This window comes from Macrobrachium nipponense, chromosome 47 (assembly GCF_015104395.2).
Source record: "Macrobrachium nipponense isolate FS-2020 chromosome 47, ASM1510439v2, whole genome shotgun sequence".
Taxonomy (NCBI): Eukaryota; Metazoa; Arthropoda; class Malacostraca; order Decapoda; family Palaemonidae; genus Macrobrachium; species Macrobrachium nipponense.
Genome location: NC_087222.1, coordinates 28,364,013 through 28,376,317, shown reverse-complemented (window position 1 = coordinate 28,376,317; position 12,305 = coordinate 28,364,013).

The following is a 12,305-nucleotide window of genomic DNA, read 5'->3' as shown; positions in this document are numbered from 1 at the left end:
GAGTCTGGCGTAGAAAAGTATTAGGATCTTAATAATAACAGTCTGCTTGGAGAAGGTCGACGTGACCTTTTGCAAGTGTCTGTGCGAGAGAGAGAGAGATGAGGGGAGATAGAGAGAGAGATAGAGAGAGAGAGGAGAGAGAGAGAGAGAGAGAGAGAGAGAGAGTGAAAGACACAGACATGTATATACAGACTTAGTTCACACAACCCTTTGCTCTCAGTTCGGTAAAAAAAAAAAAAATAATAAATAAATAAATAAAACTTTTTCGTCCCGTTAACCAACGGAATTAACGAAGGAGAGAGAGAGAGAGAGAGAGAGAGAGAGAGAAAGAGAGAGAGAGAGAGTGGGTGTAGTCATCCCTTCAACTTAAACATAAATCACTGAATGGACGCATAGAAAACGGAGTATCTTCACTCTTTCTCTCCTTCGGCAGATCCATTATGACGACGAAAAGATACAAAAACAAAAAAAGTAAAAAAAAAAAAACTAATGCAGTTTTTGAGAAGAAATAAAATTACAGTGGAATGAAAAAACATACAATTTCAATTAAATTGTAATATTTAAGTTTCAGATCTGATTTATTTGTGGCTCTTCTCATAGAGACATATTTTATTTTATTTGAGCAATTTTTTTTTGGTTGATGGCGGACAAAACGCTTGTGATCAATGTATTCCTTGCCTGTAACCTTGAACCATTTTTGAACGGTCAGTTTGTCCGTATATTACGGTTTTCACAATCAAGGAAATTGTCTTCTATAAATATGTCAGGTAATCTGTGAGGTGGCAAGAATGAAATCAGGAATGATAAATTTAAGGAATTGACAGTAAAATTAGGATATTTAGAATTATTATCATATCAATAAAGGCTGAACAGAGGAGCTGCTGAATTAGATCACAATCGGAGAATAATACAACGCACGAGGGAGAGAATGAATACTACATCGAGTATACATCAGTGGTATATACATGAGTATAGTAACCAATTTACAGGGGTCATATTCACGGTCTCCTGCTGAAAGCGTCGACGGGTAAACAGATGATTTTTGGGGGGGGGACGTTGTTGCGCTTTACTCACACTTCAGTCTGAGAGAGTGCGGGGTCGTAATAGACTAAATTAGCCCTCCCAGAGTCCTGACATCCCTCAAGAATGAAACAAGTATGATACCTGAGACTGAATATTATTCACCCGTAGGACGGAGATTGGCCTCCATACATATCGTTTTTAAGAAGTGTCCTCATTGCAACTTCTCAAGTATGTCGCAGGCAACCAAAATATTTAACTCAAGATTTTGTTACTGAATTCATTGAACTTTATAGACTTCATCCGTGTTTATGGAAGGTAAAAAGTGAAGATATTTTAATAAATCTAAAAAGCAGGCTGCCTATGAAGAGTTATTAGAGGTCTGCAAGAAAATTGATGAGAACGCAGACGTAGATTTTGTGAAAGCTAAAATTTCCTCATTCAGAGGATCTTTTCGAAAAGAGCTTAGAAAAGTCAGGACCTCGAGGAGGTCTGGTGCAGGAGAAGAAGAGGTATATGTGCCCAAATTATGGTACTATGATTTGTTACTTTTCACGGCAGATCAAGAAATTCCCAGGGATTCTAACTTTCAAACTTACAAGATGAACAAACGCAGCAGGAAAATCAAGGAAACTCTCATGAACCAGTAAGTAAATATAGCCTTTATTTCCTTTAATTAACAGTTTTATTAGCAATGTGATTACATAAGAAAAAGTTTTGACATTAAAGAGTCAATATATATATATATATATATATATATATATAGATATATATATATATATATATATATATATATATATATATAATATATATATGTGTGTGTGTGTGTGTGTGGTGATTACATAAGAAAAAGTTTTTGACATGAAAGCAATATATATATATATATATATATATAATATATATATATTATATATATATAATATATATATATATATATATATATATATAATATATATATATATATATATATATATATAAACAAGAGCATTCTCTTAATGTATCATTGTGTCTTGCCATGGAACTTTACCATTACCACTGAAATATTCAACATATGAAAATCTAACATCTTTAGCTGAATCGCAGGCATTTCGTTGGCGTGCTACTTGAATGTTTGCAAAGTGTGTAGCATTATAGTCGGCCTTTCGCCAATCTCCATCCTGCAAAATGCCACTTTCAGTGTTTTCAAAGTCAATCATGTTTTGAGGTGTGTAGGATTTTCGCTGCAATTTGTCTCCGTAAGAAATTATGAAGTACACAGCTTGCCAATACCACAAGATCAATTTTCTCAGGTTTCAATGCAATGGGGGTATGAAACACTCGAAATCTATTAGACAATACACCAAAAGCATTTTCCACTACTCGTCTGGCACGAGATAATCTGTAATTATAAATCTTCTTCTCATAGTTTAAATCTCTTTGGGGGAAAGGTTTCAGTAAGTGCTCATGCAGTCCAAAAGCTTCATCCCCAATGAAGACAAAATTCAACCCATGTTTGGTTTCGTTATTTTCAGGCAAATTTAAAGTCCCTTCCAATAACTTTTGGTGAAAAAGAGTTTCATCCAACACTCCACCATCTGAAACCCGGCCATTTTTGCCTACATCAACCATTATAAACTCTAAATTAGCATTGACTATTTGCCATTAAAACAATACTTATAGACCCTTTATAATTAAATATACGATCCACTGTTTGCTGGAGGTACAATAGAAACATGTTTTCCGTCAACTGCTCCACCACAATTGGGAAAATTCCATAACAGATCGAAGTCCTCGGCAATTTTTTTCCACTCTTCACGCGTTGTTGGGAACTGAAAGGCAGAAAAATTCATCTATGTAAATACATTTCAATATATAATCATAAAAACAGCAAATTTTTGTATATTTTCGATGAGTAGAATAGGATATATATATATATATATATATATATATATATATATATATATATATATTATATATACGAGTGTGTGGTATACAGTGAATAGTGTTTATTAATATTTATAAATTAATTGTATGATTTTCATTTTTCTCAGGATGGTGATGAGGAAATTTAGAAACAGTTTTCTGGACCAAACAAGGAACCATCTACGGCAGATGATAGGCCTACTTCTTTAAAGTCATCTGTTCAGGAAACCCGTAAGAGAAAGAATGGTAGAAACCTTCAAAGGGAAACACTCATGAAAAAAGTTGAGAAATGTCTCGAAAGGGAAGAGGATGACTTTGATATTTTTGGCAGACTCGTTGCTTCAAAATTAAGAAAATTAAATGGCCAACAACATATGTTGGCTGAAAAGCAAATCTTGGAAATATTATACAACTTCTCACTAAATACAAGTACAGCCTCATCATCAAGATCATACTCCCCATTCTAAATGAAAATCTACGAGAAACCTATGTACAAAATGATTCTGATATCCCTTCGTTCAGTGGTGAAGAAGTAAACCGGCCTATTATTTTCATTATAATTTTCAAACAGTTTGAAAAGAGCCCTTATAACTTTTCATTATATTTTCAAATAGGCTAGCCCATATTTTTTTTTTATCATAAATTTGAAATAGCCTACATAAATTTGATTTTTATTAGGTAGCCAACTAAAGAAAAACACAGGCTTTTAGTTTTTCATTTTAATTTTCAAACAATTTCAAAATAGGCAAGTTAATTTTTTTAATTTCTACTTAATTCAAATAGATGAGTAAATTGCATATGTGGAAAGGACTTATCAAATAAAGTACTAAAAAGGCATGATATTTTACTTACCTTCAAATAGTTCATCACGTAAGCTTCATATATTGCTTGACAAGTTTCAGGTATGATTTTTCCTAAAGCTTGCAGAAATTCCAGTTGAAAATTTGAGATCCTCCAGTGACCGTCCCGTTGCTAAAAACCTCAATGTTGAAATCAACCTTCTTCTGCAGAAATAGCCTGTCTCATTACTGTGTCTTCTTTTGTAATCTTTGTCGAAACAAGGGATAAGAGGTATGTGAAGGCTTCGTTGGTCATTCTCAAATAATTTCTATAATCATCTGGGTTATTTTCCTTTAACTCATTCAGTAACATCATATGAGAAAATTTCTCTCTCTTTCTTAGCCATTCTTTTGACCATTGTCTTCTGCGATTTTTTGCCACACATTTCATAGTTATTGTCCTCTTGATCCAGAGATCTATGATTACAGCAATCATCTTTCTTTTATTTAAAAAAAAAAGCCATATGCGAATGATATGTCACCTTACAATCAAGACCGCTTGAACACGGAGGTAATCTTCTTCTCATAGACCGATGGGCAGATAATGAAGAATGTGGTAACTCCCAGAGATGGCAGGGCATGTTGTCCTCTTGAAATCCTGTCTCCATCGTGTATGGGCAATCCTTAGGGGTCTGGCGCGGAGGGCCAGTACCGCCGTGACGGCCCGCCGTGCCAGTCTCTATCGTGTATGGCTAGCTTTACTCACAAACACACACAGATATGTCTCTCAGTCACCGCCTTTTGCTCTCTGCTTTGGTAAAAAGACAGAGACGGAAATGGAGTGAATTTAGAAATGGTAGAAAATAGCCAAAAATTTCCCTTTCTGATTAATGTTCAGGAGAGAGAGTCTAATAATAATGAGATCCCTCTCTTGCAAATCATCAGAAATATGAAGATTCATTATTTGCTTTGAAAACGTGTTACTTATTTTGGGGAAAGTATTAGTTACTTAATCAAGTCTCTCAAGCGAAGTTCTCGAAGCAAAAACCTTTCGTCTTATTTCAACTTATATATATTATAAATGTGTCATGGCGACGATTGGTGAAAGCTGAGGAAAAATTAATGTACGACCCCCTAAATCTCATGGAAAACAGGGTGTGAACATCAGGTAAGAAGTAAATCCAAGGTAGAAATGAAGTATCTTATTTACTGAAAGTGAATGAAAGGTTAGAAATAGAGCATAAAACAGACAAGAAAAGAAAATGACGTGTTCTCTTCGAGATACTGAGTAGGTGCAAACACAAGCAACGTCGTCCCAATCCTCCGATTCCTGTCTGACTCATGGCTTAAGATTATTATTGTCTGGTCCACTGCTTTTGCGGGAACGCTATCCATTAGATTTAATTTTTTTTGCATAATAAAATGTTTATCAAAGTTTATAAACTGAAATTGTAAAACAATTCCACACCTGATAATCGATTTACTTGTAAAAACTTCTAATCATATTTACACATTCGGACAGTGTCTCCCCTGTTGCCATCGGAGTTGGCTGCTGCCAGACGTAAGTGATTCACTATATTTTTTTTTCTAGCGATTTCCTCAAACGACTGATGACGTTATGATAGGAAATATTAGTAAAATGTAAAGTTTCTCTGCATATAAATGAATATATATATATATATATATATATATATATATATATATATATATATATATATATATATATATATATATATATACCGAACTTCAATGAATTTGCATATTCCGTGCAGAGATCATGTTCACGAACGACCTAGTGGGTTGTACGACACTAAAATGATGCAAATCTCTTACGATGCAATGTTGAATTCTTTATGTAAGTTATTTATGTACGAGACAAGTCCATCGTTTATAATTTTTTTTATAAGATGATAAAGTCTTGTTAGCTTGTTTTTTTTTTTAGCTGCTGGGTATCTGTTTTTTTTTTTTCCTTTGTATACTTGTTTTTTTTTTTTTCTCGGGGGGGGTGGGGGGGGGGGGGGGGGGGAGGACTGACGGCGCTTATAGAGTCACTTCGTCCATTTTTAGCAAACAATTCTTTGAGAATATTCATCATTTTTCGTCTTCATTTCCATTTATTCAATTCTGCAGGATATTCATCTCCCGGTTTTTGTAAAAGGAGGATGCCATGTTTTCTAATCAAGCCCTCCCACACTCCTATAGATGAAGGAACAATTCATAATAAATATCTCCAAAAGAGTCCTTATTCCAGCTTCGTTTATGCAAATGGCGTCGATTTCAGAATATCACTGTTTTCATTGCTTCAGGAGACAATTAGGGGTCGTATATATGTTCTTTAAAAGCTTCTCCTCTGGAGATGAAAGCCCTTTTGTAAATAGACAGAATATCTATCGAATCATTATTTTTATTATATGACTAAATATCTTCAACCAAGTGTTTATTAGAAGTTCTTTGTATTTTATTCGTGTTGGGTGCTGTGAATGTTGGACCAGAAAAAGAATATATAATAACCTCACATTTCCTTTCATTGTACGTTTCCTAGACCTCTCTCTCTCTCTCTCTCTCTCTCTCTCTCTCTCTCTCTCTCTCTCTCTCTCTTCTCTCTCTCTCTTCTCTCCTCTCCTCTTCTCTCTCTCTCTCTCAGCGTTGATTTTCCCTTTTCCACCGGAGAAAATGAACCAAATGGAGACTAAAAAGTGAGTGAAAGTGAGATCCATTTTAGCCTGAACAGAAACTTCAGTTTCAGTTCATATTTTCAGTGGAGTTTTAATCCAAGGATGTCAAGTGTACGGTTATTTAGAGAGAGAGAGAGAGAGAGAGAGAGAGAATGAAGGAGAACGAGTGTGTGTGTGAGAGCCTTCTGACATTGATCAGCTATAAGATTCTGAGTCTGATCCTTACTTCGACCAGTTGTGCCAACTTCTTCATGGCTTTTCTTGAATTTAGGTGTCTGACACATTATTGCCTTAAAGCTTTGCAAATATTCTCCAGTCACATAATATCGAGTAAGGAGCCAGCGCATCAATACACCTTTTCTCAATGTGAAACCATTAATGCCACCTCTGTTTTTACTTCACAGTTGATACTTTGTTCCAGTGCTTGGTCTGATGGGACACAATTAATATTCTTGTCAGACCGCTCCTCAATAAAGTCACCATTCATCAACTGCTTGAACATTGCAGGAGCTAGCTTTTCTAAATTCAACATCTCTGCAGAGTAAGTTGGTCTATAGCGAGCATAATTTATTCGAGCAGTTAGAAGTATGGAACCACATCCTTAACTGCTTCTAGATGTGGTTCAAAAATGACCTCTCGATCTGCTCTAAGTCATTTTAGAAGAATGTCTGAAGCATGAAAAAAAAATCCAACCAGAAGCAATAACCAATAACTACTCAACAATGCATATTCTTTAGTACTATTTGGAGCAAAAGAACAGGAATAGAAAAATAAAATTGTATTGTCAATTTTTCGTGCGGTAGTCAAAAACAAATGGTCAATTTGCCTTATCAAAAGTGAAGTTCACGAGCACAACCTCGATATTCTTTTATTAGAGACCCTAAATAACAAATTAAACCACATTTTGCTTTGTTCTAATGTAGTGCAAGGTATCTCCATGTTTAAGCCTCTTTTTGACCCTCTGCCACTGAACTAACTGAATCACCGGAGTTTCGAGTTTGTTTTGTTTTGGTCGACTTCGTCTTCTTCTTCTTCTTCTCGTCGGGGCGTTTGGGAAGTGAGGGCTCTAGAGGGGTTCTATTGCCAGGGACTGCTTATTGGGGGTTTTGTCTAGTGAGACAGAGGTTGTATTGATGAAGGAAGGATGTATATATATGCTCTCTCTCTCTCTCTCTCTCTCTCTCTCTCTCTCTCTCTCTCTCTCTCTCTCTCTCTCTAGTTCAGTTCATCAGAGTAAAGCAGACACCTGAACATGTTGCTCTGAGGAGGCAGAAAGGGCTTTAGGCCAATCCAATAATAACAGGACAGTTCAAGTTCACGATGTTTCTGTTGACCTAAGTATTGCATTCCGTACAAGATTGTTTAATTAACGTACCCAGTGGTTAGTCGACTGTTTTTGAGCACTGGGACCCAAATCCTACGAAAGGGAAAAGAGTTATGGGTCTAAAAAGAAGTATATTGATACTGCAAAGGTAACATTCCTATCGGCTGCGTCTAAACATCTAATCTATTTATCATTGGAAATTATCGAAAAAGCATAACGTAAATCAAGATTTGGGTGATATATTTATAGATAATAGTCAATTGCAAGTATATTCCCAGAGGAGGAATATTCCCAGGAATCGCGTCATTCCCGGGAACATTCGTCAGGATGATCCAGGTTTTCCAGGTAACGTAATTGCTTTATACCTGAGATTCAGGTGGGAGAGAATTTACCTCCAGAGTTATCTTTATAGTCTCATCATTTCCTTGTTATTATTATTGAGAGAGAGAGAGAGAGAGAGAGAGAGAGAGAGAGAGAGAGAGAGAGAGAGAGAGAGAGAGAGAGGAGATACGTATAACAGGTAAGTCTAATCACACAGGTCACTCTTATTTTAAAAAAAATTCCTCTTATCCTTCAGGGTACCTCAGCGGTGCACTGTAGGCATTAACCATATTTATTTTACCAAACTTGGCTGGTTTAAAATGGCGTTTCCCCATCGGGTTGGCAGAAAAGGGGACGAAATGAAAAACATAGGGGTGTCCCTGTAGGCGAGGATCCCACAGCAATTCGTCAGACAAACTACAGTTCGGAACTTTCCAAAAATCTATTTTTAGTCCGTTTAATTTTGCCCCTGGGCGTGAATTCCGGGTGGGCGGGAAAACAGGGACATTTTTCCCTTCTTTTTCGTTTAAATTCGTATTTATTTCCCTGTCGGACGAACGAAGAATTCCAACTTTAAAATTGGTTTACTCTATCGGAACTGAGGATCAGCTAGCTGCTGGGTCAGGCGGCGTTGTTGCTGGCATTTAGCGAACACCTTTCCATATTTTGCCACCGATAACTGACAGAACCGCTACCATATAAGCCCAAGTGACCATCTCAGGAGGCAAACCATTAAACTGACGTATCCTGGAAGCAGCCTGTTGTCGGAGGAATTCGTTTCCATTAAAGAAAAAAAGCGAAATAAAAAAATATTTGAAATGGTACAGGCCCTGAATCTCGCGAAAGGTGGCGCTCACACCCAGTAGGCTTAGTCGAATTCCTGTCCAAACGGGAGATCCTTGCTGCCCAATTGTTCTGCATTTTATTGCTACGAGGAGTAAGGATCCTTTTGGTATTCCTATAGGAATTCTAGGATGCGCGTTTCTCTTATATATCTGGTTGGATACGATGGATATCCTGCGATTCCTAAATAGGCAAAAACTAGGAATGATTCTTGCAATATTTGATCGGAACATGAATCAGTATTGTTTTTGTCCATTGAAGCCCCCCCCCCCCCTTTTTTTTTTTGCTCTATAGGACTATAACTTTCTTTCTTGAAGTAGCCTAATTCCTTTTAAGGAAAAACAAGGCGTGATCCGGCCTCCAGCTTACTCAGGGCGAGAGATAAAATCTGCTGTCAAATAGTGTTGGTTCTCCAGCAAAAATTGAAATAAATATGCTTCATTTTATTAGAAATAATTTTCCTTTACTGTTTAACAGCACAGTATTTATTTTTTACATTTTCATCCTAATAAATAAATCACAAATATCTCATCCTAAAATGCCTGTATATTTAACTCAACACGAAACACCTTTTTCAGACCTTTTGTTTAGGCTTTTCCATAGACCTATCCTACCCCCCAAAACAAGAACAACAACAGCAAGAACAGCAGACAGCAACAAGAAAGCAGTTTGTAGGCTTACTCCCCGAGCAAGTGAAAAAATAGTTTTGCTCTCCTAGAAAGATCAGATAAGTATTTATAAATTGGTATCTATATTTCCCAAGAATTTTTATGAAGTCGGTATTCATGACCGAAATGCAATAGTTTCTCTCTGTCAGCTGTTAAAGAAACCATCCCAGTAAAAAGAGAGAAAGAGCGGGGAAAGAAACGGAACCAATTAAAACAAGCATCGACAATCTCTCTCTCTCTCTCTCTCTCTCTCTCTCTCTCTCTCTCTCTCTCTCTCTCTCTCTTCCTCTCTCTCTCTCTCTCTCTATATATATATAATATATATATATATATATATATATATAATATATATATATCTATATATATATAGTCTCAGTAATTGGGCGGCTACTTGGAAATCTTAGCTTAATGATAAATAATAGTGCCAGGACCAGGAAGAACATTCTTTATTATACGAGCTTTCGAGGTTTAAAACCTCATCTTCAGGCTGAAAAAATGACAAGGATGAGAAATCACTAAAAATTACATTAAAATGGTATTCAACTAGCTATCATATAGTTTCATAGCAGGTGCACAAAATGGGTCGTTAGCCATTTTATTTTTGAGTGTGGTAGTTTGTTTACCTTTCATATTATTTTTATTTCTGTTTTTGTATGTTTTGCGTTTTGTTTTAGTTTTTTCGTAATTTTTAATTCTTAGTTTGTGTGTGATGTTCGTTTTATTTTATGTTTTTACTGAAGCTTTTAATAAGACAATCCATTTTAATGTAATTTTTAGTGATTTCTCATCCTTGTCATTTTTTCAGCCTGAAGATGAGGTTTTAAACCTCGAAAGCTCATATAATAAAGAATGTTCTTCCTGGTCTTGGCACTACTATTTACATTATTCTATATGATATAATATCTATATATATATATATTATATATATATATATATATATATATATAAAAAGAATTAATTTGGAAAACACCGGAATAGTTTATTTCACTCGATGCTAGCACAGCCAGTACTTCTCAACTCACTACTCTGCCGTTCGGCAATTGACGAACAAGTTCATTAACCAAAATGTATTTCGGGTGGAGAATGTATTAAGCAAAATGTATTCGGGAGGGGAATGTATTAAGCAAAATGTATTACCCAGAATGTGTATGTATTCGGAAGTAGAGCACAGCGGAGATGGAACATCAAACGCTCGAATATTTGCGATGATGGTCTAGTGTATCGTTGGCTCCGAGGTAATGGTTTTGGATTTCTGTTTCGTGTGGGCCGCTGATAATGTTTAGTAGGACTGGAATTAGCTACTGGAGGACTGGAACGGTTTCCAGGACTGAGATCAGGTACTGGAGGACTGGAAAGGTTTCCAGGACTGAGATCAGGTACTGGAGGAATGGAGCGGTTTCTAGGACTGGTATCAGGTACTGGAGGATTCGAACGAAATCCAGGACTGAAATCTATAACCTAGTATCGTATAAGGTTTAGTTTTTTCTGGGATTTTTAGTGGGGGGCCATTTGAAAACTGGTTGTTGTGGGTCCATTTGAAAACTGGTTTTTTGTGAGTCCATTTGAAAACTGGTTTTTGTGGGTCCATTTGAAAACTGGTTTTTGTGGGTCCATTTGAAAACTAATTTTTGAGAACCAGTTTGAAACTAATTTTTAAATACATCCTAAAACCTTTTCTTGGAAACTGTAATTCCGAGAAAACAGAAAAAATTCTGTTTCTTTCATCTTCTGGTGCAAAGGGGACATATACCATCTTCGCACCTTCATAAGCTATGCGACAATACAAGATGCACGTGATTTATCTTGTTATTAGAGAGAGACGAGATTATGAGAGAGAGAGGAGAGAGAGAGAGAGAGAGAGAGAGAGAGAGAGAGAGAGAGAGAAAGTCATACCCCACCTACGGAAACTGTACTCACATGACACACGCTCAGAAAAGCGAGTATAGCTTGGAGACTTCACTTGATTACCAGCTGAATAAAGTAGTCTCTGAGATTTCACTTGATTAATAACTGAATAAAATTAATAGCTGAATAAAATTGTCTCTAAGAACCCGGTAATAGTAGTGGTAGTTTCAGTAGTAGTTGAGGAACAGCAGTGACGATACTATTCCTAATAACAGAAGCATGAAACTCGACCAAAAGCAAACTCGTATTCCACAAGAGAAACAATATTTTCGATTCGCTGCTTCCAAGAACCAGAAAAAATTCCTGTAGGTGCAAATGGCTTCGGTCTGTGGGATGAAAAAGTCCTGTTGTCAGGCCGAGAGGGGTTGGGGGGGGGTGGGGGGGAGGGGAGTGGGAAGGGAACCGGAAAGAAGGAAAGAGAGAGAGAAAGAGAAAGAGAAAAAGAACGAGGGGGAAAAATAGAATTGGAACATGTATCAACGTGTCAGGATACAGAAGGAAACCGCAAAAGATAAATCATTTCTACCAAACCTCAAATATCGCTTCGGGATTCTTTGTAAACAGGAATTCGCGGCTTTTCAGGAACTGAGAAAAAAGGCATCGACCATGTTGCAATACACACACACACATACACAGAGAGAGAGAGAGGGAGAGCGAGATATACCCAGCGTTGCTCAGGATAAACAGGATTGCGCCGTCCGTAACGACAACCCCTACAGGGTTGAATTATACAGTCGCTTTCAGAGTGAGTAATCGCTTGGGATCCAGTCCAGCTAAAGGTTTGAAAATTTGGTGGCCATAGCTTTCGTAGGCTGGGCATGCATACTGAACAAACAAAAAGAAATTTCTTTTATTTATGTAGATTACT